The sequence below is a fragment of the Phoenix dactylifera genome, chromosome 4 (genome assembly GCF_051530095.1).
Source record: "Phoenix dactylifera cultivar Ajwa chromosome 4, Ajwa_hap1_PhDact_Kaust_v1.1, whole genome shotgun sequence".
NCBI classification, from domain to species: Eukaryota; Viridiplantae; Streptophyta; class Magnoliopsida; order Arecales; family Arecaceae; genus Phoenix; species Phoenix dactylifera.
This window is the reverse complement of record NC_143193.1, coordinates 39,167,780-39,191,890: the sequence shown is the minus strand read 5'-3', so window position 1 is coordinate 39,191,890 and position 24,111 is coordinate 39,167,780. Positions and strand designations below refer to the sequence as shown.

The 24,111-nt window shown below is 50.1% G+C and overlaps 66 non-coding genes across 66 annotated transcripts; all 66 read left to right on the top strand.

Moving 5' to 3' along the window:
- Nucleotides 1–2: 2 nt before the first annotated feature.
- LOC149767534 (5S ribosomal RNA) lies at nucleotides 3–121 on the top strand. The gene has a single exon (XR_016401709.1). It is a non-coding gene; the product is annotated as a 5S ribosomal RNA (ribosomal RNA).
- A 247-nt stretch (nucleotides 122–368) lies between these two features.
- LOC149767533 (5S ribosomal RNA) lies at nucleotides 369–487 on the top strand. Its single transcript, XR_016401258.1, has one exon. It is a non-coding gene; the product is annotated as a 5S ribosomal RNA (ribosomal RNA).
- Nucleotides 488–734: 247 nt separating this feature from the next.
- LOC149767532 (5S ribosomal RNA) lies at nucleotides 735–852 on the top strand. Its single transcript, XR_016404706.1, has one exon. It is a non-coding gene; the product is annotated as a 5S ribosomal RNA (ribosomal RNA).
- Nucleotides 853–1,099: 247 nt separating this feature from the next.
- LOC149767531 (5S ribosomal RNA) lies at nucleotides 1,100–1,218 on the top strand. Its single transcript, XR_016402955.1, has one exon. It is a non-coding gene; the product is annotated as a 5S ribosomal RNA (ribosomal RNA).
- A 247-nt stretch (nucleotides 1,219–1,465) lies between these two features.
- Nucleotides 1,466–1,584, top strand: LOC149767530 (5S ribosomal RNA). The gene has a single exon (XR_016406331.1). It is a non-coding gene; the product is annotated as a 5S ribosomal RNA (ribosomal RNA).
- A 247-nt stretch (nucleotides 1,585–1,831) lies between these two features.
- Nucleotides 1,832–1,950, top strand: LOC149767529 (5S ribosomal RNA). Its single transcript, XR_016402687.1, has one exon. It is a non-coding gene; the product is annotated as a 5S ribosomal RNA (ribosomal RNA).
- A 247-nt stretch (nucleotides 1,951–2,197) lies between these two features.
- On the top strand, nucleotides 2,198–2,316 carry LOC149767528 (5S ribosomal RNA). Its single transcript, XR_016401708.1, has one exon. It is a non-coding gene; the product is annotated as a 5S ribosomal RNA (ribosomal RNA).
- Nucleotides 2,317–2,563: 247 nt separating this feature from the next.
- LOC149767527 (5S ribosomal RNA) lies at nucleotides 2,564–2,682 on the top strand. The gene has a single exon (XR_016401257.1). It is a non-coding gene; the product is annotated as a 5S ribosomal RNA (ribosomal RNA).
- Nucleotides 2,683–2,929: 247 nt separating this feature from the next.
- Nucleotides 2,930–3,047, top strand: LOC149767526 (5S ribosomal RNA). The gene has a single exon (XR_016404705.1). It is a non-coding gene; the product is annotated as a 5S ribosomal RNA (ribosomal RNA).
- A 247-nt stretch (nucleotides 3,048–3,294) lies between these two features.
- On the top strand, nucleotides 3,295–3,413 carry LOC149767525 (5S ribosomal RNA). The gene has a single exon (XR_016402954.1). It is a non-coding gene; the product is annotated as a 5S ribosomal RNA (ribosomal RNA).
- A 247-nt stretch (nucleotides 3,414–3,660) lies between these two features.
- LOC149767524 (5S ribosomal RNA) lies at nucleotides 3,661–3,779 on the top strand. The gene has a single exon (XR_016406330.1). It is a non-coding gene; the product is annotated as a 5S ribosomal RNA (ribosomal RNA).
- Nucleotides 3,780–4,026: 247 nt separating this feature from the next.
- Nucleotides 4,027–4,145, top strand: LOC149767523 (5S ribosomal RNA). The gene has a single exon (XR_016402686.1). It is a non-coding gene; the product is annotated as a 5S ribosomal RNA (ribosomal RNA).
- Nucleotides 4,146–4,392: 247 nt separating this feature from the next.
- Nucleotides 4,393–4,511, top strand: LOC149767522 (5S ribosomal RNA). Its single transcript, XR_016408920.1, has one exon. It is a non-coding gene; the product is annotated as a 5S ribosomal RNA (ribosomal RNA).
- A 247-nt stretch (nucleotides 4,512–4,758) lies between these two features.
- On the top strand, nucleotides 4,759–4,877 carry LOC149767521 (5S ribosomal RNA). Its single transcript, XR_016401256.1, has one exon. It is a non-coding gene; the product is annotated as a 5S ribosomal RNA (ribosomal RNA).
- A 247-nt stretch (nucleotides 4,878–5,124) lies between these two features.
- On the top strand, nucleotides 5,125–5,242 carry LOC149767520 (5S ribosomal RNA). The gene has a single exon (XR_016404703.1). It is a non-coding gene; the product is annotated as a 5S ribosomal RNA (ribosomal RNA).
- A 247-nt stretch (nucleotides 5,243–5,489) lies between these two features.
- On the top strand, nucleotides 5,490–5,608 carry LOC149767519 (5S ribosomal RNA). Its single transcript, XR_016402952.1, has one exon. It is a non-coding gene; the product is annotated as a 5S ribosomal RNA (ribosomal RNA).
- A 247-nt stretch (nucleotides 5,609–5,855) lies between these two features.
- LOC149767518 (5S ribosomal RNA) lies at nucleotides 5,856–5,974 on the top strand. Its single transcript, XR_016406329.1, has one exon. It is a non-coding gene; the product is annotated as a 5S ribosomal RNA (ribosomal RNA).
- Nucleotides 5,975–6,221: 247 nt separating this feature from the next.
- LOC149767517 (5S ribosomal RNA) lies at nucleotides 6,222–6,340 on the top strand. The gene has a single exon (XR_016402685.1). It is a non-coding gene; the product is annotated as a 5S ribosomal RNA (ribosomal RNA).
- A 247-nt stretch (nucleotides 6,341–6,587) lies between these two features.
- Nucleotides 6,588–6,706, top strand: LOC149767516 (5S ribosomal RNA). Its single transcript, XR_016401707.1, has one exon. It is a non-coding gene; the product is annotated as a 5S ribosomal RNA (ribosomal RNA).
- A 247-nt stretch (nucleotides 6,707–6,953) lies between these two features.
- On the top strand, nucleotides 6,954–7,072 carry LOC149767515 (5S ribosomal RNA). The gene has a single exon (XR_016401255.1). It is a non-coding gene; the product is annotated as a 5S ribosomal RNA (ribosomal RNA).
- A 247-nt stretch (nucleotides 7,073–7,319) lies between these two features.
- LOC149767514 (5S ribosomal RNA) lies at nucleotides 7,320–7,437 on the top strand. The gene has a single exon (XR_016404702.1). It is a non-coding gene; the product is annotated as a 5S ribosomal RNA (ribosomal RNA).
- A 247-nt stretch (nucleotides 7,438–7,684) lies between these two features.
- Nucleotides 7,685–7,803, top strand: LOC149767513 (5S ribosomal RNA). The gene has a single exon (XR_016402951.1). It is a non-coding gene; the product is annotated as a 5S ribosomal RNA (ribosomal RNA).
- Nucleotides 7,804–8,050: 247 nt separating this feature from the next.
- LOC149767512 (5S ribosomal RNA) lies at nucleotides 8,051–8,169 on the top strand. Its single transcript, XR_016406328.1, has one exon. It is a non-coding gene; the product is annotated as a 5S ribosomal RNA (ribosomal RNA).
- A 247-nt stretch (nucleotides 8,170–8,416) lies between these two features.
- LOC149767511 (5S ribosomal RNA) lies at nucleotides 8,417–8,535 on the top strand. Its single transcript, XR_016402684.1, has one exon. It is a non-coding gene; the product is annotated as a 5S ribosomal RNA (ribosomal RNA).
- Nucleotides 8,536–8,782: 247 nt separating this feature from the next.
- Nucleotides 8,783–8,901, top strand: LOC149767510 (5S ribosomal RNA). The gene has a single exon (XR_016401706.1). It is a non-coding gene; the product is annotated as a 5S ribosomal RNA (ribosomal RNA).
- A 247-nt stretch (nucleotides 8,902–9,148) lies between these two features.
- On the top strand, nucleotides 9,149–9,267 carry LOC149767509 (5S ribosomal RNA). Its single transcript, XR_016401254.1, has one exon. It is a non-coding gene; the product is annotated as a 5S ribosomal RNA (ribosomal RNA).
- A 247-nt stretch (nucleotides 9,268–9,514) lies between these two features.
- LOC149767508 (5S ribosomal RNA) lies at nucleotides 9,515–9,632 on the top strand. Its single transcript, XR_016404701.1, has one exon. It is a non-coding gene; the product is annotated as a 5S ribosomal RNA (ribosomal RNA).
- Nucleotides 9,633–9,879: 247 nt separating this feature from the next.
- On the top strand, nucleotides 9,880–9,998 carry LOC149767507 (5S ribosomal RNA). Its single transcript, XR_016402950.1, has one exon. It is a non-coding gene; the product is annotated as a 5S ribosomal RNA (ribosomal RNA).
- A 247-nt stretch (nucleotides 9,999–10,245) lies between these two features.
- On the top strand, nucleotides 10,246–10,364 carry LOC149767506 (5S ribosomal RNA). Its single transcript, XR_016406327.1, has one exon. It is a non-coding gene; the product is annotated as a 5S ribosomal RNA (ribosomal RNA).
- A 247-nt stretch (nucleotides 10,365–10,611) lies between these two features.
- LOC149767505 (5S ribosomal RNA) lies at nucleotides 10,612–10,730 on the top strand. Its single transcript, XR_016402682.1, has one exon. It is a non-coding gene; the product is annotated as a 5S ribosomal RNA (ribosomal RNA).
- A 247-nt stretch (nucleotides 10,731–10,977) lies between these two features.
- LOC149767504 (5S ribosomal RNA) lies at nucleotides 10,978–11,096 on the top strand. The gene has a single exon (XR_016401705.1). It is a non-coding gene; the product is annotated as a 5S ribosomal RNA (ribosomal RNA).
- Nucleotides 11,097–11,343: 247 nt separating this feature from the next.
- LOC149767503 (5S ribosomal RNA) lies at nucleotides 11,344–11,462 on the top strand. The gene has a single exon (XR_016401253.1). It is a non-coding gene; the product is annotated as a 5S ribosomal RNA (ribosomal RNA).
- A 247-nt stretch (nucleotides 11,463–11,709) lies between these two features.
- LOC149767502 (5S ribosomal RNA) lies at nucleotides 11,710–11,828 on the top strand. The gene has a single exon (XR_016401252.1). It is a non-coding gene; the product is annotated as a 5S ribosomal RNA (ribosomal RNA).
- A 247-nt stretch (nucleotides 11,829–12,075) lies between these two features.
- LOC149767501 (5S ribosomal RNA) lies at nucleotides 12,076–12,194 on the top strand. Its single transcript, XR_016406326.1, has one exon. It is a non-coding gene; the product is annotated as a 5S ribosomal RNA (ribosomal RNA).
- Nucleotides 12,195–12,441: 247 nt separating this feature from the next.
- On the top strand, nucleotides 12,442–12,560 carry LOC149767500 (5S ribosomal RNA). The gene has a single exon (XR_016403243.1). It is a non-coding gene; the product is annotated as a 5S ribosomal RNA (ribosomal RNA).
- A 247-nt stretch (nucleotides 12,561–12,807) lies between these two features.
- Nucleotides 12,808–12,926, top strand: LOC149767499 (5S ribosomal RNA). The gene has a single exon (XR_016401704.1). It is a non-coding gene; the product is annotated as a 5S ribosomal RNA (ribosomal RNA).
- Nucleotides 12,927–13,173: 247 nt separating this feature from the next.
- On the top strand, nucleotides 13,174–13,292 carry LOC149767498 (5S ribosomal RNA). Its single transcript, XR_016401251.1, has one exon. It is a non-coding gene; the product is annotated as a 5S ribosomal RNA (ribosomal RNA).
- Nucleotides 13,293–13,539: 247 nt separating this feature from the next.
- Nucleotides 13,540–13,657, top strand: LOC149767497 (5S ribosomal RNA). Its single transcript, XR_016404700.1, has one exon. It is a non-coding gene; the product is annotated as a 5S ribosomal RNA (ribosomal RNA).
- A 247-nt stretch (nucleotides 13,658–13,904) lies between these two features.
- Nucleotides 13,905–14,023, top strand: LOC149767496 (5S ribosomal RNA). Its single transcript, XR_016402949.1, has one exon. It is a non-coding gene; the product is annotated as a 5S ribosomal RNA (ribosomal RNA).
- A 247-nt stretch (nucleotides 14,024–14,270) lies between these two features.
- LOC149767495 (5S ribosomal RNA) lies at nucleotides 14,271–14,389 on the top strand. The gene has a single exon (XR_016406324.1). It is a non-coding gene; the product is annotated as a 5S ribosomal RNA (ribosomal RNA).
- A 229-nt stretch (nucleotides 14,390–14,618) lies between these two features.
- On the top strand, nucleotides 14,619–14,737 carry LOC149767494 (5S ribosomal RNA). Its single transcript, XR_016402681.1, has one exon. It is a non-coding gene; the product is annotated as a 5S ribosomal RNA (ribosomal RNA).
- Nucleotides 14,738–14,984: 247 nt separating this feature from the next.
- LOC149767493 (5S ribosomal RNA) lies at nucleotides 14,985–15,103 on the top strand. Its single transcript, XR_016401703.1, has one exon. It is a non-coding gene; the product is annotated as a 5S ribosomal RNA (ribosomal RNA).
- A 247-nt stretch (nucleotides 15,104–15,350) lies between these two features.
- On the top strand, nucleotides 15,351–15,469 carry LOC149767492 (5S ribosomal RNA). Its single transcript, XR_016401250.1, has one exon. It is a non-coding gene; the product is annotated as a 5S ribosomal RNA (ribosomal RNA).
- Nucleotides 15,470–15,716: 247 nt separating this feature from the next.
- Nucleotides 15,717–15,834, top strand: LOC149767491 (5S ribosomal RNA). The gene has a single exon (XR_016404699.1). It is a non-coding gene; the product is annotated as a 5S ribosomal RNA (ribosomal RNA).
- A 247-nt stretch (nucleotides 15,835–16,081) lies between these two features.
- On the top strand, nucleotides 16,082–16,200 carry LOC149767490 (5S ribosomal RNA). The gene has a single exon (XR_016402948.1). It is a non-coding gene; the product is annotated as a 5S ribosomal RNA (ribosomal RNA).
- A 247-nt stretch (nucleotides 16,201–16,447) lies between these two features.
- Nucleotides 16,448–16,566, top strand: LOC149767489 (5S ribosomal RNA). Its single transcript, XR_016406323.1, has one exon. It is a non-coding gene; the product is annotated as a 5S ribosomal RNA (ribosomal RNA).
- Nucleotides 16,567–16,813: 247 nt separating this feature from the next.
- Nucleotides 16,814–16,932, top strand: LOC149767488 (5S ribosomal RNA). Its single transcript, XR_016401702.1, has one exon. It is a non-coding gene; the product is annotated as a 5S ribosomal RNA (ribosomal RNA).
- Nucleotides 16,933–17,179: 247 nt separating this feature from the next.
- On the top strand, nucleotides 17,180–17,298 carry LOC149767487 (5S ribosomal RNA). Its single transcript, XR_016401249.1, has one exon. It is a non-coding gene; the product is annotated as a 5S ribosomal RNA (ribosomal RNA).
- A 247-nt stretch (nucleotides 17,299–17,545) lies between these two features.
- On the top strand, nucleotides 17,546–17,663 carry LOC149767486 (5S ribosomal RNA). The gene has a single exon (XR_016404698.1). It is a non-coding gene; the product is annotated as a 5S ribosomal RNA (ribosomal RNA).
- Nucleotides 17,664–17,910: 247 nt separating this feature from the next.
- On the top strand, nucleotides 17,911–18,029 carry LOC149767485 (5S ribosomal RNA). The gene has a single exon (XR_016402946.1). It is a non-coding gene; the product is annotated as a 5S ribosomal RNA (ribosomal RNA).
- A 247-nt stretch (nucleotides 18,030–18,276) lies between these two features.
- On the top strand, nucleotides 18,277–18,395 carry LOC149767484 (5S ribosomal RNA). Its single transcript, XR_016406322.1, has one exon. It is a non-coding gene; the product is annotated as a 5S ribosomal RNA (ribosomal RNA).
- Nucleotides 18,396–18,642: 247 nt separating this feature from the next.
- On the top strand, nucleotides 18,643–18,761 carry LOC149767483 (5S ribosomal RNA). The gene has a single exon (XR_016402680.1). It is a non-coding gene; the product is annotated as a 5S ribosomal RNA (ribosomal RNA).
- Nucleotides 18,762–19,008: 247 nt separating this feature from the next.
- On the top strand, nucleotides 19,009–19,127 carry LOC149767482 (5S ribosomal RNA). The gene has a single exon (XR_016408918.1). It is a non-coding gene; the product is annotated as a 5S ribosomal RNA (ribosomal RNA).
- A 247-nt stretch (nucleotides 19,128–19,374) lies between these two features.
- LOC149767481 (5S ribosomal RNA) lies at nucleotides 19,375–19,493 on the top strand. Its single transcript, XR_016401247.1, has one exon. It is a non-coding gene; the product is annotated as a 5S ribosomal RNA (ribosomal RNA).
- Nucleotides 19,494–19,740: 247 nt separating this feature from the next.
- On the top strand, nucleotides 19,741–19,858 carry LOC149767480 (5S ribosomal RNA). Its single transcript, XR_016408105.1, has one exon. It is a non-coding gene; the product is annotated as a 5S ribosomal RNA (ribosomal RNA).
- A 247-nt stretch (nucleotides 19,859–20,105) lies between these two features.
- Nucleotides 20,106–20,224, top strand: LOC149767479 (5S ribosomal RNA). Its single transcript, XR_016402945.1, has one exon. It is a non-coding gene; the product is annotated as a 5S ribosomal RNA (ribosomal RNA).
- Nucleotides 20,225–20,471: 247 nt separating this feature from the next.
- On the top strand, nucleotides 20,472–20,590 carry LOC149767478 (5S ribosomal RNA). The gene has a single exon (XR_016406321.1). It is a non-coding gene; the product is annotated as a 5S ribosomal RNA (ribosomal RNA).
- A 247-nt stretch (nucleotides 20,591–20,837) lies between these two features.
- Nucleotides 20,838–20,956, top strand: LOC149767477 (5S ribosomal RNA). The gene has a single exon (XR_016406190.1). It is a non-coding gene; the product is annotated as a 5S ribosomal RNA (ribosomal RNA).
- Nucleotides 20,957–21,203: 247 nt separating this feature from the next.
- Nucleotides 21,204–21,322, top strand: LOC149767476 (5S ribosomal RNA). The gene has a single exon (XR_016406900.1). It is a non-coding gene; the product is annotated as a 5S ribosomal RNA (ribosomal RNA).
- Nucleotides 21,323–21,569: 247 nt separating this feature from the next.
- LOC149767475 (5S ribosomal RNA) lies at nucleotides 21,570–21,688 on the top strand. The gene has a single exon (XR_016404159.1). It is a non-coding gene; the product is annotated as a 5S ribosomal RNA (ribosomal RNA).
- Nucleotides 21,689–21,935: 247 nt separating this feature from the next.
- LOC149767474 (5S ribosomal RNA) lies at nucleotides 21,936–22,054 on the top strand. Its single transcript, XR_016400779.1, has one exon. It is a non-coding gene; the product is annotated as a 5S ribosomal RNA (ribosomal RNA).
- A 247-nt stretch (nucleotides 22,055–22,301) lies between these two features.
- Nucleotides 22,302–22,420, top strand: LOC149767473 (5S ribosomal RNA). Its single transcript, XR_016404158.1, has one exon. It is a non-coding gene; the product is annotated as a 5S ribosomal RNA (ribosomal RNA).
- Nucleotides 22,421–22,667: 247 nt separating this feature from the next.
- LOC149767472 (5S ribosomal RNA) lies at nucleotides 22,668–22,786 on the top strand. Its single transcript, XR_016400778.1, has one exon. It is a non-coding gene; the product is annotated as a 5S ribosomal RNA (ribosomal RNA).
- Nucleotides 22,787–23,033: 247 nt separating this feature from the next.
- Nucleotides 23,034–23,152, top strand: LOC149767471 (5S ribosomal RNA). The gene has a single exon (XR_016403425.1). It is a non-coding gene; the product is annotated as a 5S ribosomal RNA (ribosomal RNA).
- Nucleotides 23,153–23,399: 247 nt separating this feature from the next.
- On the top strand, nucleotides 23,400–23,517 carry LOC149767470 (5S ribosomal RNA). The gene has a single exon (XR_016404697.1). It is a non-coding gene; the product is annotated as a 5S ribosomal RNA (ribosomal RNA).
- Nucleotides 23,518–23,764: 247 nt separating this feature from the next.
- On the top strand, nucleotides 23,765–23,883 carry LOC149767469 (5S ribosomal RNA). The gene has a single exon (XR_016404468.1). It is a non-coding gene; the product is annotated as a 5S ribosomal RNA (ribosomal RNA).
- Nucleotides 23,884–24,111: the final 228 nt, after the last annotated feature.

The window sequence follows — 24,111 nt, the reverse complement described above, 5'->3', positions numbered from 1 at the left end:
ATGGGTGCGATCATACCAGCACTAAGGCACCGGATCCCATCAGAACTCCGTAGTTAAGCGTGCTTGGGCGAGAATAGTACTAGGATGGGTGACCCCCTGGGAAGTCCTCGTGTTGCACCCCTTTTATTTTTTGCCCGCTTTTTTATTTTTTGATAATATTTATTTTTAATTTTTCGGCTTTTGGCTTTTCCTCTTCGGATAATTTTTTTCCCCCGAAAATAAACTGAGCCCGGAGACTGGCGGTGCCATGCCGCATAGCGGGACCAGCGCGTTGAATACTACGCCAGAACGGCCCCGGCGGCGCGAATGTCTCGGGCCGTCGAGGTCTGCTGCTTTGTCATAAAAGGGAGTTTCGATGGGCAAGTCATGGGTGCGATCATACCAGCACTAATGCACCGGATCCCATCAGAACTCCGCAGTTAAGCGTGCTTGGGCGAGAGTAGTACTAGGATGGGTGGCCCCCTGGGAAGTCCTCGTGTTGCACCCCTCTAATTTTTTGCCCGCTTTTTTATTTTTTGATAATATTTATTTTTAATTTTTCAGCTTTTGGCTTTTCCTCTTCGGATAATTTTTTTCCCCCGAAAATAAACTGAGTCCGGAGACTGGCGGTGCCATGCCGCATAGCGGGACCAGCGCGTTAAATACTACGCCAGAACGGCCCCGGCGGCGCGAATGTCTCGGGCCGTTGAGGTCTGCTGCTTTGTCATAAAAGGGAGTTTCGATGGGCAAGTCATGGGTGCGATCATACCAGCACTAATGCACCGGATCCCATCAGAACTCCGCAGTTAAGCGTGCTTGGGCGAGATTAGTACTAGGATGGGTGACCCCCGGGAAGTCCTCGTATTGCACCCCTTTTATTTTTTGCCCGCTTTTTTATTTTTTCATAATATTTATTTTTAATTTTTCGGCTTTTGGCTTTTGCTCTTCGGATAATTTTTTTCCCCCGAAAATAAACTGAGTCCGGAGACTGGCGGTGCCATGCCGCATAGCGGGAGCAGCGCGTTGAATCCTACGCCAGAACGGCCCCGGCGGCGCGAATGTCTCGGGCCGTCGAGGTCTGCTGCTTTGTCATAAAAGGGAGTTTCGAAGGGCATGTCATGGGTGCGATCATACCAGCACTAATGCACCGGATCCCATCAGAACTCCGCAGTTAAGCGGGCTTGGGCGAGAGTAGTACTAGGATGGGTGACCCCCTGGGAAGTCCTCGTGTTGCACCCCATTTATTTTTTGCCCGCTTTTTTATTTTTTCATAATATTTATTTTTAATTTTTCGGCTTTTGGCTTTTCCTCTTCGGATAATTTTTTTTTCCCGAAAATAAACTGAGTCCGGAGACTGGCGGTGCCATGCCGCATAGCGGGAGCAGCGCGTTGAATCCTACGCCAGAACGGCCCCGGCGGCGCGAATGTCTCGGGCCGTCGAGGTCTGCTGCTTTGTCATAAAAGGGAGTTTCGAAGGGCATGTCATGGGTGCGATCATACCAGCACTAATGCACCGGATCCCATCAGAACTCCGCAGTTAAGCGGGCTTGGGCGAGAGTAGTACTAGGATGGGTGACCCCCTCGGAAGTCCTCGTGTTGCACCCTATTTATTTTTTGCCCGCTTTTTTATTTTTTCATAATATTTATTTTTAATTTTTCGGCTTTTGGCTTTTCCTCTACGGATAATTTTTTTTTCTCGAAAATAAACTGAGTCCGGAGACTGGCGGTGCCATGCCGCATAGCGGGACCAGCGCGTTGAATCCTACGCCAGAACGGCCCCGGCGGCGCGAATGTCTCGGGCCGTCGAGGTCTGCTGCTTTGTCATAAAAGGTAGTTTCGAAGGGCATGTCATGCGTGCGATCATACCAGCACTAATGCACCGGATCCCATCAGAACTCCGCAGTTAAGCGTGCTTGGGCGAGAGTAGTACTAGGATGGGTGACCCCCTGGGAAGTCCTCGTGTTGCACCCCTTTTATTTTTTGCCCGCTTTTTTATTTTTTGATAATATTTATTTTTAATTTTTCGGCTTTTGGCTTTTCTTCTTCGGATAATTTTTTTCTCCCGAAAATAAACTGAGTCCGGAGACTGGCGGTGCCATGCCGCATAGCGGGACCAGCGCGTTGAATCCTACGCCAGAACGGCCCCGGCGGCGCGAATGTCTCGGGCCGTCGAGGTCTGCTGCTTTGTCATAAAAGGGAGTTTCGATGGGCATGTCATGGGTGCGATCATACCAGCACTAAGGCACCGGATCCCATCAGAACTCCGTAGTTAAGCGTGCTTGGGCGAGAATAGTACTAGGATGGGTGACCCCCTGGGAAGTCCTCGTGTTGCACCCCTTTTATTTTTTGCCCGCTTTTTTATTTTTTGATAATATTTATTTTTAATTTTTCGGCTTTTGGCTTTTCCTCTTCGGATAATTTTTTTCCCCCGAAAATAAACTGAGCCCGGAGACTGGCGGTGCCATGCCGCATAGCGGGACCAGCGCGTTGAATACTACGCCAGAACGGCCCCGGCGGCGCGAATGTCTCGGGCCGTCGAGGTCTGCTGCTTTGTCATAAAAGGGAGTTTCGATGGGCAAGTCATGGGTGCGATCATACCAGCACTAATGCACCGGATCCCATCAGAACTCCGCAGTTAAGCGTGCTTGGGCGAGAGTAGTACTAGGATGGGTGGCCCCCTGGGAAGTCCTCGTGTTGCACCCCTCTTATTTTTTGCCCGCTTTTTTATTTTTTGATAATATTTATTTTTAATTTTTCAGCTTTTGGCTTTTCCTCTTCGGATAATTTTTTTCCCCCGAAAATAAACTGAGTCCGGAGACTGGCGGTGCCATGCCGCATAGCGGGACCAGCGCGTTGAATACTACGCCAGAACGGCCCCGGCGGCGCGAATGTCTCGGGCCGTCGAGGTCTGCTGCTTTGTCATAAAAGGGAGTTTCGATGGGCAAGTCATGGGTGCGATCATACCAGCACTAATGCACCGGATCCCATCAGAACTCCGCAGTTAAGCGTGCTTGGGCGAGATTAGTACTAGGATGGGTGACCCCCGGGAAGTCCTCGTATTGCACCCCTTTTATTTTTTGCCCGCTTTTTTATTTTTTCATAATATTTATTTTTAATTTTTCGGCTTTTGGCTTTTCCTCTTCGGATAATTTTTTTCCCCCGAAAATAAACTGAGTCCGGAGACTGGCGGTGCCATGCCGCATAGCGGGAGCAGCGCGTTGAATCCTACGCCAGAACGGCCCCGGCGGCGCGAATGTCTCGGGCCGTCGAGGTCTGCTGCTTTGTCATAAAAGGGAGTTTCGAAGGGCATGTCATGGGTGCGATCATACCAGCACTAATGCACCGGATCCCATCAGAACTCCGCAGTTAAGCGGGCTTGGGCGAGAGTAGTACTAGGATGGGTGACCCCCTGGGAAGTCCTCGTGTTGCACCCCATTTATTTTTTGCCCGCTTTTTTATTTTTTCATAATATTTATTTTTAATTTTTCGGCTTTTGGCTTTTCCTCTTCGGATATTTTTTTTTCCCCGAAAATAAACTGAGTCCGGAGACTGGCGGTGCCATGCCGCATAGCGGGAGCAGCGCGTTGAATCCTACGCCAGAACGGCCCCGGCGGCGCGAATGTCTCGGGCCGTCGAGGTCTGCTGCTTTGTCATAAAAGGGAGTTTCGAAGGGCATGTCATGGGTGCGATCATACCAGCACTAATGCACCGGATCCCATCAGAACTCCGCAGTTAAGCGGGCTTGGGCGAGAGTAGTACTAGGATGGGTGACCCCCTCGGAAGTCCTCGTGTTGCACCCTATTTATTTTTTGCCCGCTTTTTTATTTTTTCATAATATTTATTTTTAATTTTTCGGCTTTTGGCTTTTCCTCTTCGGATAATTTTTTTTTCTCGAAAATAAACTGAGTCCGGAGACTGGCGGTGCCATGCCGCATAGCGGGACCAGCGCGTTGAATCCTACGCCAGAACGGCCCCGGCGGCGCGAATGTCTCGGGCCGTCGAGGTCTGCTGCTTTGTCATAAAAGGTAGTTTCGAAGGGCATGTCATGCGTGCGATCATACCAGCACTAATGCACCGGATCCCATCAGAACTCCGCAGTTAAGCGTGCTTGGGCGAGAGTAGTACTAGGATGGGTGACCCCCTGGGAAGTCCTCGTGTTGCACCCCTTTTATTTTTTGCCCGCTTTTTTATTTTTTGATAATATTTATTTTTAATTTTTCGGCTTTTGGCCTTTCTTCTTCGGATAATTTTTTTCCCCCGAAAATAAACTGAGTCCGGAGACTGGCGGTGCCATGCCGCATAGCGGGACCAGCGCGTTGAATCCTACGCCAGAACGGCCCCGGCGGCGCGAATGTCTCGGGCCGTCGAGGTCTGCTGCTTTGTCATAAAAGGGAGTTTCGATGGGCATGTCATGGGTTCGATCATACCAGCACTAAGCCACCGGATCCCATCAGAACTCCGTAGTTAAGCGTGCTTGGGCGAGAATAGTATTAGGATGGGTGACCCCCTGGGAAGTCCTCGTGTTGCACCCCTTTTATTTTTTGCCCGCTTTTTTATTTTTTGATAATATTTATTTTTAATTTTTCGGCTTTTGGCTTTTCCTCTTCGGATAATTTTTTTCCCCCGAAAATAAACTGAGTCCGGAGACTGGCGGTGCCATGCCGCATAGCGGGACCAGCGCGTTGAATACTACGCCAGAACGGCCCCGGCGGCGCGAATGTCTCGGGCCGTCGAGGTCTGCTGCTTTGTCATAAAAGGGAGTTTCGATGGGCAAGTCATGGGTGCGATCATACCAGCACTAATGCACCGGATCCCATCAGAACTCCGCAGTTAAGCGTGCTTGGGCGAGAGTAGTACTAGGATGGGTGGCCCCCTGGGAAGTCCTCGTGTTGCACCCCTCTTATTTTTTGCCCGCTTTTTTATTTTTTGATAATATTTATTTTTAATTTTTCAGCTTTTGGCTTTTCCTCTTCGGATAATTTTTTTCCCCCGAAAATAAACTGAGTCCGGAGACTGGCGGTGCCATGCCGCATAGCGGGACCAGCGCGTTGAATACTACGCCAGAACGGCCCCGGCGGCGCGAATGTCTCGGGCCGTCGAGGTCTGCTGCTTTGTCATAAAAGGGAGTTTCGATGGGCAAGTCATGGGTGCGATCATACCAGCACTAATGCACCGGATCCCATCAGAACTCCGCAGTTAAGCGTGCTTGGGCGAGATTAGTACTAGGATGGGTGACCCCCGGGAAGTCCTCGTATTGCACCCCTTTTATTTTTTGCCCGCTTTTTTATTTTTTCATAATATTTATTTTTAATTTTTCGGCTTTTGGCTTTTCCTCTTCGGATAATTTTTTTCCCCCGAAAATAAACTGAGTCCGGAGACTGGCGGTGCCATGCCGCATAGCGGGAGCAGCGCGTTGAATCCTACGCCAGAACGGCCCCGGCGGCGCGAATGTCTCGGGCCGTCGAGGTCTGCTGCTTTGTCATAAAAGGGAGTTTCGAAGGGCATGTCATGGGTGCGATCATACCAGCACTAATGCACCGGATCCCATCAGAACTCCGCAGTTAAGCGGGCTTGGGCGAGAGTAGTACTAGGATGGGTGACCCCCTGGGAAGTCCTCGTGTTGCACCCCATTTATTTTTTGCCCGCTTTTTTATTTTTTCATAATATTTATTTTTAATTTTTCGGCTTTTGGCTTTTCCTCTTCGGATAATTTTTTTTCCCCGAAAATAAACTGAGTCCGGAGACTGGCGGTGCCATGCCGCATAGCGGGAGCAGCGCGTTGAATCCTACGCCAGAACGGCCCCGGCGGCGCGAATGTCTCGGGCCGTCGAGGTCTGCTGCTTTGTCATAAAAGGGAGTTTCGAAGGGCATGTCATGGGTGCGATCATACCAGCACTAATGCACCGGATCCCATCAGAACTCCGCAGTTAAGCGGGCTTGGGCGAGAGTAGTACTAGGATGGGTGACCCCCTCGGAAGTCCTCGTGTTGCACCCTATTTATTTTTTGCCCGCTTTTTTATTTTTTCATAATATTTATTTTTAATTTTTCGGCTTTTGGCTTTTCCTCTTCGGATAATTTTTTTTTCTCGAAAATAAACTGAGTCCGGAGACTGGCGGTGCCATGCCGCATAGCGGGACCAGCGCGTTGAATCCTACGCCAGAACGGCCCCGGCGGCGCGAATGTCTCGGGCCGTCGAGGTCTGCTGCTTTGTCATAAAAGGTAGTTTCGAAGGGCATGTCATGCGTGCGATCATACCAGCACTAATGCACCGGATCCCATCAGAACTCCGCAGTTAAGCGTGCTTGGGCGAGAGTAGTACTAGGATGGGTGACCCCCTGGGAAGTCCTCGTGTTGCACCCCTTTTATTTTATGCCCGCTTTTTTATTTTTTGATAATATTTATTTTTAATTTTTCGGCTTTTGGCTTTTCTTCTTCGGATAATTTTTTTCTCCCGAAAATAAACTGAGTCCGGAGACTGGCGGTGCCATGCCGCATAGCGGGACCAGCGCGTTGAATCCTACGCCAGAACGGCCCCGGCGGCGCGAATGTCTCGGGCCGTCGAGGTCTGCTGCTTTGTCATAAAAGGGAGTTTCGATGGGCATGTCATGGGTGCGATCATACCAGCACTAAGGCACCGGATCCCATCAGAACTCCGTAGTTAAGCGTGCTTGGGCGAGAATAGTACTAGGATGGGTGACCCCCTGGGAAGTCCTCGTGTTGCACCCCTTTTATTTTTTGCCCGCTTTTTTATTTTTTGATAATATTTATTTTTAATTTTTCGGCTTTTGGCTTTTCCTCTTCGGATAATTTTTTTCCCCCGAAAATAAACTGAGTCCGGAGACTGGCGGTGCCATGCCGCATAGCGGGACCAGCGCGTTGAATACTACGCCAGAACGGCCCCGGCGGCGCGAATGTCTCGGGCCGTCGAGGTCTGCTGCTTTGTCATAAAAGGGAGTTTCGATGGGCAAGTCATGGGTGCGATCATACCAGCACTAATGCACCGGATCCCATCAGAACTCCGCAGTTAAGCGTGCTTGGGCGAGAGTAGTACTAGGATGGGTGGCCCCCTGGGAAGTCCTCGTGTTGCACCCCTCTTATTTTTTGCCCGCTTTTTTATTTTTTGATAATATTTATTTTTAATTTTTCAGCTTTTGGCTTTTCCTCTTCGGATAATTTTTTTCCCCCGAAAATAAACTGAGTCCGGAGACTGGCGGTGCCATGCCGCATAGCGGGACCAGCGCGTTGAATACTACGCCAGAACGGCCCCGGCGGCGCGAATGTCTCGGGCCGTCGAGGTCTGCTGCTTTGTCATAAAAGGGAGTTTCGATGGGCAAGTCATGGGTGCGATCATACCAGCACTAATGCACCGGATCCCATCAGAACTCCGCAGTTAAGCGTGCTTGGGCGAGATTAGTACTAGGATGGGTGACCCCCGGGAAGTCCTCGTATTGCACCCCTTTTATTTTTTGCCCGCTTTTTTATTTTTTCATAATATTTATTTTTAATTTTTCGGCTTTTGGCTTTTCCTCTTCGGATAATTTTTTTCCCCCGAAAATAAACTGAGTCCGGAGACTGGCGGTGCCATGCCGCATAGCGGGAGCAGCGCGTTGAATCCTACGCCAGAACGGCCCCGGCGGCGCGAATGTCTCGGGCCGTCGAGGTCTGCTGCTTTGTCATAAAAGGGAGTTTCGAAGGGCATGTCATGGGTGCGATCATACCAGCACTAATGCACCGGATCCCATCAGAACTCCGCAGTTAAGCGGGCTTGGGCGAGAGTAGTACTAGGATGGGTGACCCCCTGGGAAGTCCTCGTGTTGCACCCCATTTATTTTTTGCCCGCTTTTTTATTTTTTCATAATATTTATTTTTAATTTTTCGGCTTTTGGCTTTTCCTCTTCGGATAATTTTTTTTCCCCGAAAATAAACTGAGTCCGGAGACTGGCGGTGCCATGCCGCATAGCGGGAGCAGCGCGTTGAATCCTACGCCAGAACGGCCCCGGCGGCGCGAATGTCTCGGGCCGTCGAGGTCTGCTGCTTTGTCATAAAAGGGAGTTTCGAAGGGCATGTCATGGGTGCGATCATACCAGCACTAATGCACCGGATCCCATCAGAACTCCGCAGTTAAGCGGGCTTGGGCGAGAGTAGTACTAGGATGGGTGACCCCCTCGGAAGTCCTCGTGTTGCACCCTATTTATTTTTTGCCCGCTTTTTTATTTTTTCATAATATTTATTTTTAATTTTTCGGCTTTTGGCTTTTCCTCTTCGGATAATTTTTTTTTCTCGAAAATAAACTGAGTCCGGAGACTGGCGGTGCCATGCCGCATAGCGGGACCAGCGCGTTGAATCCTACGCCAGAACGGCCCCGGCGGCGCGAATGTCTCGGGCCGTCGAGGTCTGCTGCTTTGTCATAAAAGGTAGTTTCGAAGGGCATGTCATGCGTGCGATCATACCAGCACTAATGCACCGGATCCCATCAGAACTCCGCAGTTAAGCGTGCTTGGGCGAGAGTAGTACTAGGATGGGTGACCCCCTGGGAAGTCCTCGTGTTGCACCCCTTTTATTTTTTGCCCGCTTTTTTATTTTTTGATAATATTTATTTTTAATTTTTCGGCTTTTGGCTTTTCTTCTTCGGATAATTTTTTTCTCCCGAAAATAAACTGAGTCCGGAGACTGGCGGTGCCATGCCGCATAGCGGGACCAGCGCGTTGAATCCTACGCCAGAACGGCCCCGGCGGCGCGAATGTCTCGGGCCGTCGAGGTCTGCTGCTTTGTCATAAAAGGGAGTTTCGATGGGCATGTCATGGGTGCGATCATACCAGCACTAAGGCACCGGATCCCATCAGAACTCCGTAGTTAAGCGTGCTTGGGCGAGAATAGTACTAGGATGGGTGACCCCCTGGGAAGTCCTCGTGTTGCACCCCTTTTATTTTTTGCCCGCTTTTTTATTTTTTGATAATATTTATTTTTAATTTTTCGGCTTTTGGCTTTTCCTCTTCGGATAATTTTTTTCCCCCGAAAATAAACTGAGTCCGGAGACTGGCGGTGCCATGCCGCATAGCGGGACCAGCGCGTTGAATACTACGCCAGAACGGCCCCGGCGGCGCGAATGTCTCGGGCCGTCGAGGTCTGCTGCTTTGTCATAAAAGGGAGTTTCGATGGGCAAGTCATGGGTGCGATCATACCAGCACTAATGCACCGGATCCCATCAGAACTCCGCAGTTAAGCGTGCTTGGGCGAGAGTAGTACTAGGATGGGTGGCCCCCTGGGAAGTCCTCGTGTTGCACCCCTCTTATTTTTTGCCCGCTTTTTTATTTTTTGATAATATTTATTTTTAATTTTTCAGCTTTTGGCTTTTCCTCTTCGGATAATTTTTTTCCCCCGAAAATAAACTGAGTCCGGAGACTGGCGGTGCCATGCCGCATAGCGGGACCAGCGCGTTGAATACTACGCCAGAACGGCCCCGGCGGCGCGAATGTCTCGGGCCGTCGAGGTCTGCTGCTTTGTCATAAAAGGGAGTTTCGATGGGCAAGTCATGGGTGCGATCATACCAGCACTAATGCACCGGATCCCATCAGAACTCCGCAGTTAAGCGTGCTTGGGCGAGATTAGTACTAGGATGGGTGACCCCCGGGAAGTCCTCGTATTGCACCCCTTTTATTTTTTGCCCGCTTTTTTATTTTTTCATAATATTTATTTTTAATTTTTCGGCTTTTGGCTTTTCCTCTTCGGATAATTTTTTTCCCCCGAAAATAAACTGAGTCCGGAGACTGGCGGTGCCATGCCGCATAGCGGGAGCAGCGCGTTGAATCCTACGCCAGAACGGCCCCGGCGGCGCGAATGTCTCGGGCCGTCGAGGTCTGCTGCTTTGTCATAAAAGGGAGTTTCGAAGGGCATGTCATGGGTGCGATCATACCAGCACTAATGCACCGGATCCCATCAGAACTCCGCAGTTAAGCGGGCTTGGGCGAGAGTAGTACTAGGATGGGTGACCCCCTGGGAAGTCCTCGTGTTGCACCCCATTTATTTTTTGCCCGCTTTTTTATTTTTTCATAATATTTATTTTTAATTTTTCGGCTTTTGGCTTTTCCTCTTCGGATAATTTTTTTTCCCCGAAAATAAACTGAGTCCGGAGACTGGCGGTGCCATGCCGCATAGCGGGAGCAGCGCGTTGAATCCTACGCCAGAACGGCCCCGGCGGCGCGAATGTCTCGGGCCGTCGAGGTCTGCTGCTTTGTCATAAAAGGGAGTTTCGAAGGGCATGTCATGGGTGCGATCATACCAGCACTAATGCACCGGATCCCATCAGAACTCCGCAGTTAAGCGGGCTTGGGCGAGAGTAGTACTAGGATGGGTGACCCCCTCGGAAGTCCTCGTGTTGCACCCTATTTATTTTTTGCCCGCTTTTTTATTTTTTCATAATATTTATTTTTAATTTTTCGGCTTTTGGCTTTTCCTCTACGGATAATTTTTTTTTCTCGAAAATAAACTGAGTCCGGAGACTGGCGGTGCCATGCCGCATAGCGGGACCAGCGCGTTGAATCCTACGCCAGAACGGCCCCGGCGGCGCGAATGTCTCGGGCCGTCGAGGTCTGCTGCTTTGTCATAAAAGGTAGTTTCGAAGGGCATGTCATGCGTGCGATCATACCAGCACTAATGCACCGGATCCCATCAGAACTCCGCAGTTAAGCGTGCTTGGGCGAGAGTAGTACTAGGATGGGTGACCCCCTGGGAAGTCCTCGTGTTGCACCCCTTTTATTTTTTGCCCGCTTTTTTATTTTTTGATAATATTTATTTTTAATTTTTCGGCTTTTGGCCTTTCTTCTTCGGATAATTTTTTTCTCCCGAAAATAAACTGAGTCCGGAGACTGGCGGTGCCATGCCGCATAGCGGGACCAGCGCGTTGAATCCTACGCCAGAACGGCCCCGGCGGCGCGAATGTCTCGGGCCGTCGAGGTCTGCTGCTTTGTCATAAAAGGGAGTTTCGATGGGCATGTCATGGGTGCGATCATACCAGCACTAAGGCACCGGATCCCATCAGAACTCCGTAGTTAAGCGTGCTTGGGCGAGAATAGTACTAGGATGGGTGACCCCCTGGGAAGTCCTCGTGTTGCACCCCTTTTATTTTTTGCCCGCTTTTTTATTTTTTGATAATATTTATTTTTAATTTTTCGGCTTTTGGCTTTTCCTCTTCGGATAATTTTTTTCCCCCGAAAATAAACTGAGTCCGGAGACTGGCGGTGCCATGCCGCATAGCGGGACCAGCGCGTTGAATACTACGCCAGAACGGCCCCGGCGGCGCGAATGTCTCGGGCCGTCGAGGTCTGCTGCTTTGTCATAAAAGGGAGTTTCGATGGGCAAGTCATGGGTGCGATCATACCAGCACTAATGCACCGGATCCCATCAGAACTCCGCAGTTAAGCGTGCTTGGGCGAGAGTAGTACTAGGATGGGTGGCCCCCTGGGAAGTCCTCGTGTTGCACCCCTCTTATTTTTTGCCCGCTTTTTTATTTTTTGATAATATTTATTTTTAATTTTTCAGCTTTTGGCTTTTCCTCTTCGGATAATTTTTTTTCCCCGAAAATAAACTGAGTCCGGAGACTGGCGGTGCCATGCCGCATAGCGGGACCAGCGCGTTGAATACTACGCCAGAACGGCCCCGGCGGCGCGAATGTCTCGGGCCGTCGAGGTCTGCTGCTTTGTCATAAAAGGGAGTTTCGATGGGCAAGTCATGGGTGCGATCATACCAGCACTAATGCACCGGATCCCATCAGAACTCCGCAGTTAAGCGTGCTTGGGCGAGAGTAGTACTAGGATGGGTGGCCCCCTGGGAAGTCCTCGTGTTGCACCCCTCTTATTTTTTGCCCGCTTTTTTATTTTTTGATAATATTTATTTTTAATTTTTCAGCTTTTGGCTTTTCCTCTTCGGATAATTTTTTTCCCCCGAAAATAAACTGAGTCCGGAGACTGGCGGTGCCATGCCGCATAGCGGGAGCAGCGCGTTGAATCCTACGCCAGAACGGCCCCGGCGGCGCGAATGTCTCGGGCCGTCGAGGTCTGCTGCTTTGTCATAAAAGGGAGTTTCGAAGGGCATGTCATGGGTGCGATCATACCAGCACTAATGCACCGGATCCCATCAGAACTCCGCAGTTAAGCGGGCTTGGGCGAGAGTAGTACTAGGATGGGTGACCCCCTCGGAAGTCCTCGTGTTGCACCCTATTTATTTTTTGCCCGCTTTTTTATTTTTTCATAATATTTATTTTTAATTTTTCGGCTTTTGGCTTTTCCTCTACGGATAATTTTTTTTTCTCGAAAATAAACTGAGTCCGGAGACTGGCGGTGCCATGCCGCATAGCGGGACCAGCGCGTTGAATCCTACGCCAGAACGGCCCCGGCGGCGCGAATGTCTCGGGCCGTCGAGGTCTGCTGCTTTGTCATAAAAGGTAGTTTCGAAGGGCATGTCATGCGTGCGATCATACCAGCACTAATGCACCGGATCCCATCAGAACTCCGCAGTTAAGCGTGCTTGGGCGAGAGTAGTACTAGGATGGGTGACCCCTTGGGAAGTCCTCGTGTTGCACCCCTTTTATTTTTTGCCCGCTTTTTTATTTTTTGATAATATTTATTTTTAATTTTTCGGCTTTTGGCCTTTCTTCTTCGGATAATTTTTTTCTCCCGAAAATAAACTGAGTCCGGAGACTGGCGGTGCCATGCCGCATAGCGGGACCAGCGCGTTGAATCCTACGCCAGAACGGCCCCGGCGGCGCGAATGTCTCGGGCCGTCGAGGTCTGCTGCTTTGTCATAAAAGGGAGTTTCGATGGGCATGTCATGGGTGCGATCATACCAGCACTAAGGCACCGGATCCCATCAGAACTCCGTAGTTAAGCGTGCTTGGGCGAGAATAGTACTAGGATGGGTGACCCCCTGGGAAGTCCTCGTGTTGCACCCCTTTTATTTTTTGCCCGCTTTTTTATTTTTTGATAATATTTATTTTTAATTTTTCGGCTTTTGGCTTTTCCTCTTCGGATAATTTTTTTCCCCCGAAAATAAACTGAGTCCGGAGACTGGCGGTGCCATGCCGCATAGCGGGACCAGCGCGTTGAATACTACGCCAGAACGGCCCCGGCGGCGCGAATGTCTCGGGCCGTCGAGGTCTGCTGCTTTGTCATAAAAGGGAGTTTCGATGGGCAAGTCATGGGTGCGATCATACCAGCACTAATGCACCGGATCCCATCAGAACTCCGCAGTTAAGCGTGCTTGGGCGAGAGTAGTACTAGGATGGGTGGCCCCCTGGGAAGTCCTCGTGTTGCACCCCTCTTATTTTTTGCCCGCTTTTTTATTTTTTGATAATATTTATTTTTAATTTTTCAGCTTTTGGCTTTTCCTCTTCGGATAATTTTTTTCCCCCGAAAATAAACTGAGTCCGGAGACTGGCGGTGCCATGCCGCATAGCGGGACCAGCGCGTTGAATACTATGCCAGAACGGCCCCGGCGGCGCGAATGTCTCGGGCCGTCGAGGTCTGCTGCTTTGTCATAAAAGGGAGTTTCGATGGGCAAGTCATGGGTGCGATCATACCAGCACTAATGCACCGGATCCCATCAGAACTCCGCAGTTAAGCGTGCTTGGGCGAGATTAGTACTAGGATGGGTGACCCCCGGGAAGTCCTCGTATTGCACCCCTTTTATTTTTTGCCCGCTTTTTTATTTTTTCATAATATTTATTTTTAATTTTTCGGCTTTTGGCTTTTCCTCTTCGGATAATTTTTTTCCCCCGAAAATAAACTGAGTCCGGAGACTGGCGGTGCCATGCCGCATAGCGGGAGCAGCGCGTTGAATCCTACGCCAGAACGGCCCCGGCGGCGCGAATGTCTCGGGCCGTCGAGGTCTGCTGCTTTGTCATAAAAGGGAGTTTCGAAGGGCATGTCATGGGTGCGATCATACCAGCACTAATGCACCGGATCCCATCAGAACTCCGCAGTTAAGCGGGCTTGGGCGAGAGTAGTACTAGGATGGGTGACCCCCTGGGAAGTCCTCGTGTTGCACCCCATTTATTTTTTGCCCGCTTTTTTATTTTTTCATAATATTTATTTTTAATTTTTCGGCTTTTGGCTTTTCCTCTTCGGATAATTTTTTTTCCCCGAAAATAAACTGAGTCCGGAGACTGGCGGTGCCATGCCGCATAGCGGGAGCAGCGCGTTGAATCCTACGCCAGAACGGCCCCGGCGGCGCGAATGTCTCGGGCCGTCGAGGTCTGCTGCTTTGTCATAAAAGAGAGTTTCGAAGGGCATGTCATGGGTGCGATCATACCAGCACTAATGCACCGGATCCCATCAGAACTCCGCAGTTAAGCGGGCTTGGGCGAGAGTAGTACTAGGATGGGTGACCCCCTCGGAAGTCCTCGTGTTGCACCCTATTTATTTTTTGCCCGCTTTTTTATTTTTTCATAATATTTATTTTTAATTTTTCGGCTTTTGGCTTTTCCTCTTCGGATAATTTTTTTTTCTCGAAAATAAACTGAGTCCGGAGACTAGCGGGACCAGCGCGTTGAATCCTACGCCAGAACGGCCCCGGCGGCGCGAATGTCTCGGGCCGTCGAGGTCTGCTGCTTTGTCATAAAAGGTAGTTTCGAAGGGCATGTCATGCGTGCGATCATACCAGCACTAATGCACCGGATCCCATCAGAACTCCGCAGTTAAGCGTGCTTGGGCGAGAGTAGTACTAGGATGGGTGACCCCCTGGGAAGTCCTCGTGTTGCACCCCTTTTATTTTTTGCCCGCTTTTTTATTTTTTGATAATATTTATTTTTAATTTTTCGGCTTTTGGCTTTTCTTCTTCGGATAATTTTTTTCTCCCGAAAATAAACTGAGTCCGGAGACTGGCGGTGCCATGCCGCATAGCGGGACCAGCGCGTTGAATCCTACGCCAGAACGGCCCCGGCGGCGCGAATGTCTCGGGCCGTCGAGGTCTGCTGCTTTGTCATAAAAGGGAGTTTCGATGGGCATGTCATGGGTGCGATCATACCAGCACTAAGGCACCGGATCCCATCAGAACTCCGTAGTTAAGCGTGCTTGGGCGAGAATAGTACTAGGATGGGTGACCCCCTGGGAAGTCCTCGTGTTGCACCCCTTTTATTTTTTGCCCGCTTTTTTATTTTTTGATAATATTTATTTTTAATTTTTCGGCTTTTGGCTTTTCCTCTTCGGATAATTTTTTTCCCCCGAAAATAAACTGAGCCCGGAGACTGGCGGTGCCATGCCGCATAGCGGGACCAGCGCGTTGAATACTACGCCAGAACGGCCCCGGCGGCGCGAATGTCTCGGGCCGTCGAGGTCTGCTGCTTTGTCATAAAAGGGAGTTTCGATGGGCAAGTCATGGGTGCGATCATACCAGCACTAATGCACCGGATCCCATCAGAACTCCGCAGTTAAGCGTGCTTGGGCGAGAGTAGTACTAGGATGGGTGGCCCCCTGGGAAGTCCTCGTGTTGCACCCCTCTTATTTTTTGCCCGCTTTTTTATTTTTTGATAATATTTATTTTTAATTTTTCAGCTTTTGGCTTTTCCTCTTCGGATAATTTTTTTCCCCCGAAAATAAACTGAGTCCGGAGACTGGCGGTGCCATGCCGCATAGCGGGACCAGCGCGTTAAATACTACGCCAGAACGGCCCCGGCGGCGCGAATGTCTCGGGCCGTTGAGGTCTGCTGCTTTGTCATAAAAGGGAGTTTCGATGGGCAAGTCATGGGTGCGATCATACCAGCACTAATGCACCGGATCCCATCAGAACTCCGCAGTTAAGCGTGCTTGGGCGAGATTAGTACTAGGATGGGTGACCCCCGGGAAGTCCTCGTATTGCACCCCTTTTATTTTTTGCCCGCTTTTTTATTTTTTCATAATATTTATTTTTAATTTTTCGGCTTTTGGCTTTTGCTCTTCGGATAATTTTTTTCCCCCGAAAATAAACTGAGTCCGGAGACTGGCGGTGCCATGCCGCATAGCGGGAGCAGCGCGTTGAATCCTACGCCAGAACGGCCCCGGCGGCGCGAATGTCTCGGGCCGTCGAGGTCTGCTGCTTTGTCATAAAAGGGAGTTTCGAAGGGCATGTCATGGGTGCGATCATACCAGCACTAATGCACCGGATCCCATCAGAACTCCGCAGTTAAGCGGGCTTGGGCGAGAGTAGTACTAGGATGGGTGACCCCCTGGGAAGTCCTCGTGTTGCACCCCATTTATTTTTTGCCCGCTTTTTTATTTTTTCATAATATTTATTTTTAATTTTTCGGCTTTTGGCTTTTCCTCTTCGGATAATTTTTTTTTCCCGAAAATAAACTGAGTCCGGAGACTGGCGGTGCCATGCCGCATAGCGGGAGCAGCGCGTTGAATCCTACGCCAGAACGGCCCCGGCGGCGCGAATGTCTCGGGCCGTCGAGGTCTGCTGCTTTGTCATAAAAGGGAGTTTCGAAGGGCATGTCATGGGTGCGATCATACCAGCACTAATGCACCGGATCCCATCAGAACTCCGCAGTTAAGCGGGCTTGGGCGAGAGTAGTACTAGGATGGGTGACCCCCTCGGAAGTCCTCGTGTTGCACCCTATTTATTTTTTGCCCGCTTTTTTATTTTTTCATAATATTTATTTTTAATTTTTCGGCTTTTGGCTTTTCCTCTTCGGATAATTTTTTTTTCTCGAAAATAAACTGAGTCCGGAGACTGGCGGTGCCATGCCGCATAGCGGGACCAGCGCGTTGAATCCTACGCCAGAACGGCCCCGGCGACGCGAATGTCTCGGGCCGTCGAGGTCTGCTGCTTTGTCATAAAAGGGAGTTTCGATGGGCATGTCATGGGTGCGATCATACCAGCACTAAGGCACCGGATCCCATCAGAACTCCGTAGTTAAGCGTGCTTGGGCGAGAATAGTACTAGGATGGGTGACCCCCTGGGAAGTCCTCGTGTTGCACCCCTTTTATTTTTTGCCCGCTTTTTTATTTTTTGATAATATTTATTTTTAATTTTTCGGCTTTTGGCTTTTCCTCTTCGGATAATTTTTTTCCCCCGAAAATAAACTGAGTCCGGAGACTGGCGGTGCCATGCCGCATAGCGGGACCAGCGCGTTGAATACTACGCCAGAACGGCCCCGGCGGCGCGAATGTCTCGGGCCGTCGAGGTCTGCTGCTTTGTCATAAAAGGGAGTTTCGATGGGCAAGTCATGGGTGCGATCATACCAGCACTAATGCACCGGATCCCATCAGAACTCCGCAGTTAAGCGTGCTTGGGCGAGAGTAGTACTAGGATGGGTGGCCCCCTGGGAAGTCCTCGTGTTGCACCCCTCTTATTTTTTGCCCGCTTTTTTATTTTTTGATAATATTTATTTTTAATTTTTCAGCTTTTGGCTTTTCCTCTTCGGATAATTTTTTTCCCCCGAAAATAAACTGAGTCCGGAGACTGGCGGTGCCATGCCGCATAGCGGGACCAGCGCGTTGAATACTACGCCAGAACGGCCCCGGCGGCGCGAATGTCTCGGGCCGTCGAGGTCTGCTGCTTTGTCATAAAAGGGAGTTTCGATGGGCAAGTCATGGGTGCGATCATACCAGCACTAATGCACCGGATCCCATCAGAACTCCGCAGTTAAGCGTGCTTGGGCGAGATTAGTACTAGGATGGGTGACCCCCGGGAAGTCCTCGTATTGCACCCCTTTTATTTTTTGCCCGCTTTTTTATTTTTTCATAATATTTATTTTTAATTTTTCGGCTTTTGGCTTTTCCTCTTCGGATAATTTTTTTCCCCCGAAAATAAACTGAGTCCGGAGACTGGCGGTGCCATGCCGCATAGCGGGAGCAGCGCGTTGAATCCTACGCCAGAACGGCCCCGGCGGCGCGAATGTCTCGGGCCGTCGAGGTCTGCTGCTTTGTCATAAAAGGGAGTTTCGAAGGGCATGTCATGGGTGCGATCATACCAGCACTAATGCACCGGATCCCATCAGAACTCCGCAGTTAAGCGGGCTTGGGCGAGAGTAGTACTAGGATGGGTGACCCCCTGGGAAGTCCTCGTGTTGCACCCCATTTATTTTTTGCCCGCTTTTTTATTTTTTCATAATATTTATTTTTAATTTTTCGGCTTTTGGCTTTTCCTCTTCGGATAATTTTTTTTCCCCGAAAATAAACTGAGTCCGGAGACTGGCGGTGCCATGCCGCATAGCGGGAGCAGCGCGTTGAATCCTACGCCAGAACGGCCCCGGCGGCGCGAATGTCTCGGGCCGTCGAGGTCTGCTGCTTTGTCATAAAAGGGAGTTTCGAAGGGCATGTCATGGGTGCGATCATACCAGCACTAATGCACCGGATCCCATCAGAACTCCGCAGTTAAGCGGGCTTGGGCGAGAGTAGTACTAGGATGGGTGACCCCCTCGGAAGTCCTCGTGTTGCACCCTATTTATTTTTTGCCCGCTTTTTTATTTTTTCATAATATTTATTTTTAATTTTTCGGCTTTTGGCTTTTCCTCTTCGGATAATTTTTTTTTCTCGAAAATAAACTGAGTCCGGAGACTGGCGGTGCCATGCCGCATAGCGGGACCAGCGCGTTGAATCCTACGCCAGAACGGCCCCGGCGGCGCGAATGTCTCGGGCCGTCGAGGTCTGCTGCTTTGTCATAAAAGGTAGTTTCGAAGGGCATGTCATGCGTGCGATCATACCAGCACTAATGCACCGGATCCCATCAGAACTCCGCAGTTAAGCGTGCTTGGGCGAGAGTAGTACTAGGATGGGTGACCCCCTGGGAAGTCCTCGTGTTGCACCCCTTTTATTTTTTGCCCGCTTTTTTATTTTTTGATAATATTTATTTTTAATTTTTCGGCTTTTGGCTTTTCTTCTTCGGATAATTTTTTTCCCCCGAAAATAAACTGAGTCCGGAGACTGGCGGTGCCATGCCGCATAGCGGGACCAGCGCGTTGAATCCTACGCCAGAACGGCCCCGGCGGCGCGAATGTCTCGGGCCGTCGAGGTCTGCTGCTTTGTCATAAAAGGGAGTTTCGATGGGCATGTCATGGGTTCGATCATACCAGCACTAAGCCACCGGATCCCATCAGAACTCCGTAGTTAAGCGTGCTTGGGCGAGAATAGTATTAGGATGGGTGACCCCCTGGGAAGTCCTCGTGTTGCACCCCTTTTATTTTTTGCCCGCTTTTTTATTTTTTGATAATATTTATTTTTAATTTTTCGGCCTTTGGCTTTTCCTCTTCGGATAATTTTTTTCCCCCGAAAATAAACTGAGTCCGGAGACTGGCGGTGCCATGCCGCATAGCGGGACCAGCGCGTTGAATACTACGCCAGAACGGCCCCGGCGGCGCGAATGTCTCGGGCCGTCGAGGTCTGCTGCTTTGTCATAAAAGGGAGTTTCGATGGGCAAGTCATGGGTGCGATCATACCAGCACTAATGCACCGGATCCCATCAGAACTCCGCAGTTAAGCGTGCTTGGGCGAGAGTAGTACTAGGATGGGTGGCCCCCTGGGAAGTCCTCGTGTTGCACCCCTCTTATTTTTTGCCCGCTTTTTTATTTTTTGATAATATTTATTTTTAATTTTTCAGCTTTTGGCTTTTCCTCTTCGGATAATTTTTTTCCCCCGAAAATAAACTGAGTCCGGAGACTGGCGGTGCCATGCCGCATAGCGGGACCAGCGCGTTGAATACTACGCCAGAACGGCCCCGGCGGCGCGAATGTCTCGGGCCGTCGAGGTCTGCTGCTTTGTCATAAAAGGGAGTTTCGATGGGCAAGTCATGGGTGCGATCATACCAGCACTAATGCACCGGATCCCATCAGAACTCCGCAGTTAAGCGTGCTTGGGCGAGATTAGTACTAGGATGGGTGACCCCCGGGAAGTCCTCTTATTGCACCCCTTTTATTTTTTGCCCGCTTTTTTATTTTTTCATAATATTTATTTTTAATTTTTCGGCTTTTGGCTTTTCCTCTTCGGATAATTTTTTTCTCCCGAAAATAAACTGAGTCCGGAGACTGGCGGTGCCATGCCGCATAGCGGGAGCAGCGCGTTGAATCCTACGCCAGAACGGCCCCGGCGGCGCGAATGTCTCGGGCCGTCGAGGTCTGCTGCTTTGTCATAAAAGGGAGTTTCGAAGGGCATGTCATGGGTGCGATCATACCAGCACTAATGCACCGGATCCCATCAGAACTCCGCAGTTAAGCGGGCTTGGGCGAGAGTAGTACTAGGATGGGTGACCCCCTGGGAAGTCCTCGTGTTGCACCCCATTTATTTTTTGCCCGCTTTTTTATTTTTTCATAATATTTATTTTTAATTTTTCGGCTTTTGGCTTTTCCTCTTCGGATAATTTTTTTCCCCCGAAAATAAACTGAGTCCGGAGACTGGCGGTGCCATGCCGCATAGCGTGACCAGCGCGTTGAATCCTACGCCAGAACGGCCCCGGCGGCGCGAATGTCTCGGGCCGTCGAGGTCTGCTGCTTTGTCATAAAAGGGAGTTTCGAAGGGCATGTCATGGGTGCGATCATACCAGCACTAATGCACCGGATCCCATCAGAACTCCGCAGTTAAGCGGGCTTGGGCGAGAGTAGTACTAGGATGGGTGACCCCCTCGGAAGTCCTCGTGTTGCACCCTATTTATTTTTTGCCCGCTTTTTTATTTTTTCATAATATTTATTTTTAATTTTTCGGCTTTTGGCTTTTCCTCTTCGGATAATTTTTTTTTCTCGAAAATAAACTGAGTCCGGAGACTGGCGGTGCCATGCCGCATAGCGGGACCAGCGCGTTGAATCCTACGCCAGAACGGCCCCGGCGGCGCGAATGTCTCGGGCCGTCGAGGTCTGCTGCTTTGTCATAAAAGGTAGTTTCGAAGGGCATGTCATGCGTGCGATCATACCAGCACTAATGCACCGGATCCCATCAGAACTCCGCAGTTAAGCGTGCTTGGGCGAGAGTAGTACTAGGATGGGTGACCCCCTGGAAAGTCCTCGTGTTGCACCCCTTTTATTTTTTGCCCGCTTTTTTATTTTTTGATAATATTTATTTTTAATTTTTCGGCTTTTGGCTTTTCTTCTTCGGATAATTTTTTTCCCCCGAAAATAAACTGAGTCCGGAGACTGGCGGTGCCATGCCGCATAGCGGGACCAGCGCGTTGAATCCTACGCCAGAACGGCCCCGGCGGCGCGAATGTCTCGGGCCGTCGAGGTCTGCTGCTTTGTCATAAAGGGGAGTTTCGAAGGGCATGTCATGGTTGCGATCATACCAGCACTAATGCACCGGATCCCATCAGAACTCCGCAGTTAAGCATGCTTGGGCGAGAGTAGTACTAGGATGGGTGACCCCCTGGGAAGTCCTCGTGTTGCACCTCTTTTATTTTTTGCCCGCTTTTTTATTTTTTGATAATATTTATTTTTAATTTTTCGGCTTTTGGCTTTTCCTCTTCGGATAATTTTTTTCCCCCGAAAATAAACTGAGTCCGGAGACTGGCGGTGCCATGCCGCATAGCGGGACCCGCGCGTTGAATCCTATGCCAGAACGGCCCCGGCGGCGCGAATGTCTCGGGCCGTCGAGGTCTGCTGCTTTGTCATAAAAGGGAGTTTCGAAGGGCATGTCATGGGTGCGATCATACCAGCACTAATGCACCGGATCCCATCAGAACTCCGCAGTTAAGCGTGCTTGGGCGAGAGTACTACTAGGATGGGTGACCCCCTGGGAAGTCCTCGTGTTGCACCCCTTTTATTTTTTGCCCGCTTTTTTATTTTTTGATAATATTTATTTTTAATTTTTCGGCTTTTGGCTTTTCTTCTTCGGATAATTTTTTTCCCCCGAAAATAAACTGAGTCCGGAGACTGGCGGTGCCATGCCGCATAGCGTGACCAGCGCGTTGAATCCTACGCCAGAACGGCCCCGGCGGCGCGAATGTCTCGGGCCGTCGAGGTCTGCTGCTTTGTCATAAAAGGGAGTTTCGATGGGCATGTCATGGGTGCGATCATACCAGCACTAAGGCACCGGATCCCATCAGAACTCCGTAGTTAAGCGTGCTTGGGCGAGAGTAGTACTAGGATGGGTGACCCCCTGGGAAGTCCTCGTGTTGCACCCCTTTTATTTTTTGCCCGCTTTTTTATTTTTTGATAATATTTATTTTTAATTTTTCGGCTTTTGGCTTTTCCTCTTCGGATAATTTTTTTTCCCCGAAAATAAACTGAGTCCGGAGACTGGCGGTGCCATGCCGCATAGCGGGACCAGCGCGTTGAATACTACGCCAGAACGGCCCCGGCGGCGCGAATGTCTCGGGCCGTCGAGGTCTGCTGCTTTGTCATAAAAGGGAGTTTCGAAGGGCATGTCATGGGTGCGATCATACCAGCACTAATGCACCGGATCCCATCAGAACTCCGCAGTTAAGCGTGCTTGGGCGAGAGTACTACTAGGATGGGTGACCCCCTGGGAAGTCCTCGTGTTGCACCCCTTTTATTTTTTGCCCGCTTTTTTATTTTTTGATAATATTTATTTTTAATTTTTCGGCTTTTGGCTTTTCTTCTTCGGATAATTTTTTTCCCCCGAAAATAAACTGAGTCCGGAGACTGGCGGTGCCATGCCGCATAGCGTGACCAGCGCGTTGAATCCTACGCCAGAACGGCCCCGGCGGCGCGAATGTCTCGGGCCGTCGAGGTCTGCTGCTTTGCCATAAAAGGGAGTTTCGATGGGCATGTCATGGGTGCGATCATACCAGCACTAAGGCACCGGATCCCATCAGAACTCCGTAGTTAAGCGTGCTTGGGCGAGAGTAGTACTAGGATGGGTGACCCCCTGGGAAGTCCTCGTGTTGCACCCCTTTTATTTTTTGCCCGCTTTTTTATTTTTTGATAATATTTATTTTTAATTTTTCGGCTTTTGGCTTTTCCTCTTCGGATAATTTTTTTCCCCCGAAAATAAACTGAGTCCGGAGACTGGCGGTGCCATGCCGCATAGCGGGACCAGCGCGTTGAATACTACGCCAGAACGGCCCCGGCGGCGCGAATGTCTCGGGCCGTCGAGGTCTGCTGCTTTGTCATAAAAGGGAGTTTCGATGGGCAAGTCATGGGTGCGATCATACCAGCACTAATACACCGGATCCCATCAGAACTCCGCAGTTAAGCGTGCTTGGGCGAGAGTAGTACTAGGATGGATGGCCCCCTGGGAAGTCCTCGTGTTGCACCCCTCTTATTTTTTGCCCGCTTTTTTATTTTTTGATAATATTTATTTTTAATTTTTCGGCTTTTGGCTTTTCCTCTTCGGATAATTTTTTTCCCCCGAAAATAAACTGAGTCCGGAGACTGGCGGTGCCATGCCGCATAGCGGGAGCAGCGCGTTGAATCCTACGCCAGAACGGCCCCGGCGGCGCGAATGTCTCGGGCCGTTGAGGTCTGCTGCTTTGTCATAAAAGGGAGTTTCGATGGGCATGTCATGGGTGCGATCATACCAGCACTAATGCACCGGATCCCATCAGAACTCCGCAGTTAAGCGTGCTTGGGCGAGATTAGTACTAGGATGGGTGACCCCCGGGAAGTCCTCGTATTGCACCCCTTTTATTTTTTGCCCGCTTTTTTATTTTTTCATAATATTTATTTTTAATTTTTCGGCTTTTGGCTTTTCCTCTTCGGATAATTTTTTTCCCCCGAAAATAAACTGAGTCCGGAGACTGGCGGTGCCATGCCGCATAGCGGGACCAGCGCGTTGAATCCTACGCCAGAACGGCCCCGGCGGCGCGAATATCTCGGGCCGTCGAGGTCTGCTGCTTTGTCATAAAAGGGAGTTTCGATGGGCAAGTCATAGGTGCGATCATACCAGCACTAATGCACCGGATCCCATCAGAACTCCGCAGTTAAGCGTGCTTGGGCGAGAGTAGTACTAGGATGGGTGGCCCCCTGGGAAGTCCTCGTGTTGCACCCCTTTTATTTTTTGCCCGCTTTTTTATTTTTTGATAATATTTATTTTTAATTTTTCGACTTTTGGCTTTTCCTCTTCGGATAATTTTTTTCCCCCGAAAATAAACTGAGTCCGGAGACTGGCGGTGCCATGCCGCATAGCGGGAGCAGCGCGTTGAATCCTACGCCAGAACGGCCCCGGCGGCGCGAATGTCTCGGGCCGTCGAGGTCTGCTGCTTTGTCATAAAAGGGA